This window comes from Lactuca saligna, chromosome 2 (genome assembly GCF_052625555.1).
Source record: "Lactuca saligna cultivar CGN05327 chromosome 2, ASM5262555v1, whole genome shotgun sequence".
Taxonomy (NCBI): domain Eukaryota; kingdom Viridiplantae; phylum Streptophyta; class Magnoliopsida; order Asterales; family Asteraceae; genus Lactuca; species Lactuca saligna.
In genome coordinates this window covers 58,593,964-58,604,091 of record NC_136418.1, presented here as the reverse complement: position 1 = coordinate 58,604,091, position 10,128 = coordinate 58,593,964, and the positions used below count along the sequence as shown (strand labels likewise).

The window sequence follows — 10,128 nt, the reverse complement described above, 5'->3', positions numbered from 1 at the left end:
GCTTTTATCGAATTGGGAATGTAACTAATGAATAATTTGGTTCAGAATCCTATATATAGTCCTGGGATTTTTGGCAGAAAATATTTTATTCCCGGAATGAACTCTGATATCATAGAGTTTTGGAATAACAAAGTTGCACAAAACCCAAGTGCAACCTCTCTCCTGATATCTCCTTAAGTGTAAATCATGAATTGCTCAAACTTGTCCTAAAAGTTTGAAAGTTAGCAGCAACATGCTTGGCTTCTATTGAAGTGGATGGTTTCACTGAATGGAAATTTTTGGGTTGTCACAAGTTGTCATTCTCATCTTTCGTAGACACCACTCATTTCCAGTATGCTTTTATTGAATACAAAGTTGTCATTATCATCTTTATTGAATGCAGAATTGTCAGTATAATCTTATCATCGAGAAAATCCTTCATTATCTTATGTGTATAAGATTCTGTGACATGTCGCCCTTTTATAGGATCCTTGGATTTTATCTAGATAAACTATTTTAACATTATCTTTATTTAAAAATTGGAAAAAAAAAACAAACAAAAATAAATATTCTTCCTTTATTAATAGAGTATAATGTTGGATAAGGTGTCTAAGTCCATAACTATTTCTGGTATGTACTTGACCCGACCCGGCATGGTCCATTTGGGTTGCATGGCACCATGCAATTGGATAGACTAAATGAGAGAAATAACGCTTGGAGATTATTAATATATTATAAGTTCTAATATATTAATAATGTTATTTGATTAGTTTGATCAAGAATTAATTTAGAATTAATTAAGTGATCAAAAGATAACTAATTGAATATATGGGTTGATTAAGTAAATCATCCATATCTTGTATAGTGGGCTAAAAGGCTCCATGGATCATCAAGTTGGGTTCCACCCATAGGATGCTCCATGGATGCTCCATGGGAGTTACAAACCCATGGATCATGGAAATGAAGAGTCGTGACACTTTAGGGTTTAACCCTAGATGTGTCAACACTATATAAGTAACATGATCTCCTCCCAAATCGGTTACACACTAAGAATCAAGAGGGCTTGGCCGATTTTGTGAAGTGAGTATTCTCTCATAAGTTCTTCCAAGAGAATTTGGTGTTGTGTGAAGCATTTGAGGCATCACACTTGGGGTGCTAGGCTCACAAGGTTTCAAGGAACACAAGCAACAACAAGGTAAGTTATTCTATCTATACTTTATGTTAAAATTGTTCCCCATGTATGCTAGATAGGAATATAACCTTGGAAATCAACTTTGAATGACAAATTAGACAAACATAGATCCAAGGTTATTAGGGTTGCATGTACACTTAGGAAGTGTTAGAATGCTCAAAACCCATCAGTGGTATCAGAGCCTAGGCTTGTTTGTTCTTATTTGTGCTTAAAAGTTGAAAACAGAATCGGAAATTTGCTGTCTGCGAATGGACTCGTCGAGTCTATAGGGGGACTCGTCGAGTCCATGTGTATCTTCAACCAACTCGGCGAGTCATGTTTATGCACTCGGCGAGTAGGGTCGAATGAGTGCAGAATTTCGATTCAGTTGCTGGAAAATGAATTAGAAACATTACCCTAAACTGTTTTAGTAAATGTAAACTTGTTTTTGGTGGTGTAATGTCTTGCTAATTCATTTACAACAACTAGTTATCAAAAATTACAAAGTTTTATGTAATTTTTGATTGTGTTCATATTCATGTTCTTGTTCTTATGATGTTTTAGATGATCATAGGAATTATTTGTAACCTATTTGGTAGTTTAATTCTTGATCATAATGTGTTTTAATGGAGTCCATAACTTATCCTTAAGTTATGGAAAAACCAAGAGTCACACTTGAGTTAAAACCATTAAGAAAACACAAGAGTTATAAAAAATGAAGAGTCTTCATTTTATGACTCTATAAAACTCATAAGTTACAAGAAATGAAAAGTTTTGAAAGTTACAAAACTTGCCCTCAAGTTTTGGAACAAGTAAAGTTAAGTTAAAACTTTAGTTCCAACCCCTAGAATTTTAAAAGTTAAAATTCAACCCTTATACTTATATTATGATAATTTAATAATTATATATATATGTATCAGAATAAGGTCATCTTACCGCTAGTACGCCTCATTCACGAAGCCGGTCTATAAGGTGGGTATAAGGTTGTTGCCTATAAAATGGTGACTTAATGGGTGAATATTCTCACCCACCGCTTGCTTGACTGGTGGAGGGTCGTTAGCCGAACGGGTAAGACAAGGACTTATAAATTCTCATTCAAAGTATGATGAATATAATAAAGTAACTAAATGTTTATTAAATTCCCAATCTTAGTTACTTTAGGAAAAATGTGAATAAGGTGCTAATCCATGAAATTACACTTTACACTTTGTCTAAGTCGTTGGTGGAGCGTGTGTGGTTAACCGGCACACTAACTTGGACTTAACAAGGTAGGTAAAGGGTGACTTAAGGTTTATTATAGTATCGGTGGAGCGTGTGTGGTTTACCGGCACATCGATTGAGTGATAAACTTTAAGGGTACCCAGTGATTTGCATGGTTACTTCACACCTCGTTTTGTGATCCTCGGCATCCCAGTCACAAAACCTGGAGGGCACTCCCGAGATTGAAACATGCCTTTGAAAAGTTCATTGGATCTTAAAGAATCTAGGAATTTCTAAAACCAATAAAAACTAAATATCTAATATTTCGGTTTTCGTGGTGGAAATTGGTGAATCGTCATTCACCTACCTTTCAAATATGGTATAGCTTAGATTACGGCATACCTCTTCTAAGTTATATTATATTGTGATTGGATCCTAGCCTTAATATTACATTTGGGTGTTTTATTAAGGACTCTCTTAAATCTAAACTAAACTTGTTCTTCTCTTTCAGATGTCTTCAAACAATGCTTCTGGCTCGAATCCTAATGGCTCCTTTACTCTTATGAGTTTGTGTGGGAAAGTCACCTTTGATGGATCCAACTTCAATAAGTGGATCAGAAACATCAGGATGATTACCCGCTACGAGGACAAAGAATATGTCCTTGACAAGGAGCTTAAGGAAATTAACGAGTCCACTGCAACTCCCCAGGAGATCGCTGACTTTCATACTCATGAAAGAGATGCAACCAAGGTGGCTTGCATCATGTTGGCCACCATGACAGCTGAACTCCAAAAGTCTTATGAAGATTTCTACCCTTATGAAATGCACCAAGATTTGATGGAAAGATACCATCAAAGTGCACGACAAGAGAGGTACGAAGTCATCTGCTCCATGATAACAACCATGATGAAGGACGGAGAGTCCGTCACGAGCCACATGCAAAAAATGCAAAGGTATGTGGATCGTTTGCTGAAGCTTAATGTGAACTTCCCTGAGGAGCTTGCAATAGATATCATTTTGCACTCCTTACCTTCGTGCTATGATCAATTCCGCATGACATATCACATGAACAAGGAAGAGGTCACCCTCAGCAAACTTCAGGGACTTCTCAAGACCGCAGAAACAGGTCTTAAGGGGAAGTCGGTTGCTATCACTCCTACTCCAGACTCAACTCCGGTCTTGGCAATCGGGCAAAGTCGAGGGAGGAAGAGAAAGAGATCATTGAAGGGTACCAAGGCTCGGACCCTTGATGGCTCTTCTTCAAGTGGAACCAAGAAAGGTTTCATTACTCCTTCTTCTAACCCAAAAGAGGCTGAATGCTTCTATTGCCATGAAAAAGCTCATTGGAAGCGAAACTGCCCAAAGTACCAGCAGGATGTAAAGGATGGGAAAGTCAAACCCAACCATGCAGGTATTTACACTATCATTTCTAATAACTCACCCCATTCAAAATCTTGGGTCCTTGATACCGGTTGCGGTATTCATATTTGTTGTGACTTGCAGGGACTAGGAAGAAGTGAGAATGTGGAGCAAGGAAGAATAAACTTGATCATGGGGAATAGGAAAGTTACACCTGTCACCAAGATTGGAGTTTATACTTTATCGCTAAGTAGTGGGTTAAATTTAGATTTGAATAAATGTTGTTATTCGCCAGAAATGGCAAGAAATATTATTTCCTTTCATGCATTGTACAAACAAGGTTTCACCTTTTCGTTTGATAATGAAGTTGGTTCGATTAATGCTTTCTTTAATAATGTACTTTATTTTAAAGCATTACCTTGTGATGGTGTGTATGAAGCTGTATCTATTGTAGATAACTCAGGAAATAATGTTTTGTGTATTGATTCTCCTAATAATAATAACTTGGATAAAGCATCATTATGGCACTGTCCTCTTGGACATATAAGCAAGAAACGCATAGGCCAACTCCAAAAGGATGGAGTCTTGGAGTTGTTTGACCTAAAGTCAAATGATAGTTGCGAATCATGCTTACTTGGAAAAATGACAAAGTCACCCTTCACAGGCTCGTGTGAAAGGGGTGAAGGTTTGTTGGACCTTATACACACGGATGTGTGTGGACCATTCAAACATGCCACAAGGGATGCTAATCGTTATTATTTGACTTTTACTGATGATTACAGTAGATATGGATATGTCTACTTAATCAAGCATAAGTCATAGACTTTCGAGAAGTTTAAGGAATTTAAACAGGAAGTCGAGAATCAATTGGGCAGGAACATTAAGATGCTTCGATCCGATCGAGGTGGTGAGTATCTTAGTTCAGAGTTCCTCGACTATCTAAAGGAATGTGGGATTGTCTCACAATTGACACCTCCCAGGACACCGGAGTTGAATGGTGTGGCTGAGAGGCGTAATCGAACCTTGTTGGACATGGTTCGTTCCATGATGAGTCGAGCTTCGCTACCAATCTCATTCTGGGGGTATGCCTTAGAGACTGCCGCCCATATCCTTAATCTAGTCCCTACAAAGAAAGTTGCCAAAACTCCTCACGAGATGTGGACTGGTAAAGTACCTAAACTAGACCACATCAAGATTTGGGGCTGCGAGGCTTTCGTGAGACGCGAGACTCACGATAAGCTCGAACCCCGAAGCGAGAGGTGTATTTTCATCGGCTACCCACAACAATCCTTTGGTTACCTCTTCTACAGACCTAGTGACAATGTGGTCTTTGTAGCAAGAAGGGGAGTCTTTCGAGAAAGAGAGTTTATAAGCCAAGGAGACAGTGGGAGGCAAGTTGATCTTGAAGAAATTCAAGAGTCAAGTGGTGAAGGAACTTCAAACTCTAGCCCTCAACTTGAGGAGGAAACTCCTGTTGAGCCAATTGACGAATCTGTACCTCTGAGGCGTTCCACGAGAGTTAGGAGTGCACCTGAGCATTACTATGGATTCCATATTACTGCAGAAGGTGAGACACTTATTAGTGATAAGACACTAGTAAGTCAAGATGACCCTAACAGCTACGAGGAAGCCATGGCGGGCCCCGAGTCTACCAAATGGAAAGAGGCTATGGATAGCGAGATAAAATCCATGTATGACAATCAAGTTTGGAACTTGGTTGAGAATGTACCAGGTCGAAAGACTGTAGGGTGCAAATGGGTCTTCAAGAAGAAGACCGACATGGATGGTAAAGTACACACTTATAAGGCTAGACTGGTTGCAAAGGGTTTCTCTCAAATTCCTGGAGTGGACTATGATGAGACCTTTTCTCCGGTAGCCAAGATTAAGTCTATTCGGGTTCTGTTAGCCATAGCCGCATTTCATGACTATGAAATTTGGCAAATGGATGTCAAAACCGCTTTCCTTAATGGAAAGTTGGCTGAAGATGTTTACATGAGTCAGCTAGAGGGTTTTGTCAGTAACGAGTACCCTAATAGAGTGTGTAAGCTTGAGAAATCCATTTATGGATTAAAGCAAGCACCTCGCAGATGGAATCTTTGCTTTGATGAAAAGGTCAAGGAATTTGGCTTTTCTAGGAGTGAAGATGAATCTTGTGTATATGTCAAGGTTAGTAGGAGTATAGTTAGCTTTTTGGTATTGTATGTGGATGACATACTACTCATAGGAAACGACGTTCCAACCCTGCAGGAAGTAAAGTCCTGGCTTGGAAAGTGTTTCGCTATGAAGGACCTTGGTGAAGCTGCTTATATTTTGGGGATAAGAATCTTGAGAGATCGGAATAAAAGACTAATTGGACTTAGTTAAAGTACCTACTTGGAGAAGATTCTGAAGAGATTCAGAATGCAAGACTCCAAGAAAGGAGAGTTACCCATCCAGAGTAGCGCCAAGCTGAGTAAGACACAAAGCCCTAGCACTGAGGCTGAGATAGCAGAAATGAGTCGAGTACCTTATGCTTCGGCTGTAGGTTCGATCATGTATGCTATGACGTGTACTCGACCTGATGTAGCTTTTGCCCTGAGCATGGTTAGCAGGTTTCAGGGGAACCCTGGCAAGGCACACTGGACTGCGGTAAAGAATATTCTCAAGTACCTACGAAGGACTAAGGACTGGGTCCTTACCCTTGGTGGGAGTGATGACTTGAGAGTTGTAGGGTATAGTGATGCTAGCTTCCAGACTGATAGGGATAATTTCCGCTCTCAGTCGGGCTGGGTCTTTACCCTAAATGGAGGAGCAATTTCTTGGAAGAGTTCCAAGCAAGAGACAGTGGCAGATTCTACTTGTGAATCAGAGTATATTGCAGCTAGCGAAGCGGCGAAGGAGGCTTTATGGCTGAGGAACTTCATTGGAGACCTTGGAGTTGTACCAGCTAATAAAGAGCCGATGGAAATTTTCTGTGATAGTGAAAGTGTTGTTGCCTTAGCCAAGGAACCAAGGGATCACGGGAGATCCAGACACATCGACAGAAAATACCATTTCATCAGACATCGGATCGAAGAAGGACTCCTCGTGGAAAAGAGGGTATCATCAGATGAGAATCCGGCAGATCCCCTCACGAAGGGACTGACTCGGGTTAAGCATCTCCAGCATGCTCGGAGCATAGGGCTGAAGGATGATATTAGATTTAGTAGTTAGATAATCTCGAAATTTGTAAAGTGTAATTGACATTTGATGATGAATAAAAGTGTTTTATTTATGAGTAAAGTGTTGCTATCTCTTGTCAATCGTTTACTATATTTCTTTTGCATGTTTTGACTTCCAGAATAATTTTGTTTGGTATAACATATTATTCAAACCTCCACAGTCGGTCATATGTCGGAAGTAGGTATGAATCAAGACTGTCATGTTTGGTTGTAGAGGTCTGGGACAAGGCTACAACAATCATGAGTGCTCATAAGTTCTGAGCATTGGACTCAACCCACGCTCACTGGAATCACTTCATGGAATTCTATCTCGAGTGATCGTGAGACGGTAATATCATATAAGTCTTTAAACCTAGAGATATGATTTGTTACTTACAAGTTGGTTATGCATTGATTGTACGAAAAACGCATTGGTAACTCGATGTTATAAAATCGTGCTCTTGTGTGTAATTCAATGAGTAGTAGAACAAACATATGAGTCGAAGTTTATCTGTTCCTTCTTGGATTAGAAGCTGATATCTGGGCCCCTCGATGATTTTGTTTTGACCTATGTACCGGGCCCGGTCAGAACTAAATTGATGTGTTCAATAAAGTTCTTTGTCAAACAAATCGGAAATCGGGAAACAAATGTTGGACAATAAGTAAGACATTGTTCCATGTATTTGTCCGACTGATATCTAGAACAGAGGATTATATGATCACTTATCTTAAATGGCGTACCATCATCTTCTCAAGTTTCGAGAAACCTTGTAAAGAGCTACGATTGCCGATCGGTTCCTGAAGTCATACTTGCAGTAATAGTTACTAGACTTATCCAAGTGGGAGACTGTTGGATAAGGTGTCTAAGTCCATAACTATTTCTGGTATGTACTTGACCCGACCCGGCATGGTCCATTTGGGTTGCATGGCACCATGCAATTGGATAGACTAAATGAGAGAAATAACGCTTGGAGATTATTAATATATTATAAGTTCTAATATATTAATAATGTTATTTGATTAGTTTGATCAAGAATTAATTTAGAATTAATTAAGTGATCAAAAGATAACTAATTGAATATATGGGTTGATTAAGTAAATCATCCATATCTTGTATAGTGGGCTAAAAGGCTCCATGGATCATCAAGTTGGGTTCCACCCATAGGATGCTCCATGGATGCTCCATGGGAGTTACAAACCCATGGATCATGGAAATGAAGAATCATGACACTTTAGGGTTTAACCCTAGATGTGTCAACACTATATAAGTAACATGATCTCCTCCCAAATCGGTTACACACTAAGAATCAAGAGGGCTTGGCCGATTTTGTGAAGTGATTATTCTCTCATAAGTTCTTCCAAGAGCATTTGGTGTTGTGTGAAGCATTTGAGGCATCACACTTGGGGTGCTAGGCTCACAAGGTTTCAAGGAACACAAGCAACAACAAGGTAAGTTATTCTATCTATACTTTATGTTAAAATTGTTCCCCATGTATGCTAGATAGGAATATAACCTTGGAAATCAACTTTGAATGACAAATTAGACAAACATAGATCCAAGGTTATTAGGGTTGCATGTACACTTAGGAAGTGTTAGAATGCTCAAAACCCATCATATAACACTTACATACTTTCATACCCACCTATAATTCTTCATTTCACTCTTCATTTCTAATTTCTTTGAAAAATGTCTCATAATGCAAACTCATCAGATGGTTCCGATTCATCGCATGTGAATGAATATGATGAATGGGAAGCACGAGTTGTTCAAGAAAATCGACAACTTGATGTTATCATGAGTGAGTTACTCATAGGCATGCCAAACATGAGTGTAAGAGATCATCCTAGAGCAAGAAGGAGATATTGTGATCGGGAACGTGAGCAGGGTGAGGCACGTTTGATGAAAGACTACTTTGTTGACAACCCAACGTATGGTGAAGCAAAATTCTGTCGTAGGTTTCGAATGCGAAAACCACTATTTCTCCGCATAGTGGAAGCTGTTACAGCCAATGACCGATATTTTCAACAAAGACGCGATGCCACATGCAAACAAGGTTTTTCACCAATACAAAAACGTACTGCAGCTATGAGGGTGTTGGCATATGGGATATCAGCAGATGCACTTGATGAATATTTGAGAATGAGTGAGACTGTGACAAGGGATGCTCTTGTAAAGTTTGTGGAAGGTGTTATTTCATGCTTTCGTGAAGAGTACCTTAGAAGTCCCAATAGAGACGATTTGGCACGACTGTTCCATGTTGGAGAAGAACGTGGGTTTCTAGGTATGGTAGGCAGTATTGATTGCATGCACTGGGAATGGAAAAACTGCCCCACCACTTGGGCTGGACAATATGCAGGTAGAAGCGGTAAGACAACAATAATTTTGGAAGTCGTTGCATTGTATGACTTATGGATATGGCATGCATTCTTCGGAACACCAGGTTCGTGCAATGACATTAACGTCCTCCAAATATCTCTTTTTGATTATGTCTTGGCAGGTCAAGCACCAAAGGTGAGTTACACTGTGAATGATGGAGAAAATAATATGGTTTATTATCTCATTGATGGCATAGATCCTTCATGGGCTGCCTTTGTCATGTCAATAAGTTCTCCACAACTTCGAAAACACAAGTTGTTCGCTGAACATCAAGAGGCGGCTAGAAAAAATGTTGAACAAGCATTTGGAGTTTTACAAGCTCGTTTTGCTTTTCATCATCACCCTTGCCTTGTTTGGAAAAAGATATGATGGGGAAAATTATGATTGCATGCATCATTATTCATAATATGATAGTTGAAGATGAACGACACACATACATTCATTATTATGATCCATCATAATTTATAACTACAGAAGACGAAGAATCTTTTGAATACTCTACTCAACGAATTGGAGATCTATCCCGTTATATGACCAACAGGGTACAAGTTCACAATAGAGAAGCTCATAATGCTCTAAAAAACGATTTGATTGAGCATATATGGAAAAAATTCAGCACTGAAGAATAATTTAGTAGTTTGTATCTTCTGTATTTGTAACTTATTTTATCTATTTTATTACGTATGTTTCATGAATGTAAAATATTTTTATTTTATTTTTTTATTTAATTTTACGTTTAAAATAAATAATTTATTTGTTTCAAAATAAAATATTTATTTTTAATATTTCTAGTAGTTTTTAGTAAAAGAATATTTAAATTAAGTTATATTTTTTAAATAAAATTGGGCTTGGATTGGGTTGC

At 38.6% G+C, this 10,128-nt stretch overlaps 1 pseudogene; it reads left to right on the top strand.

Moving 5' to 3' along the window:
- Window positions 1-8,576: 8,576 nt before the first annotated feature.
- Window positions 8,577-9,727, top strand: LOC145029755 (uncharacterized; annotated as a pseudogene).
- Window positions 9,728-10,128: the final 401 nt, after the last annotated feature.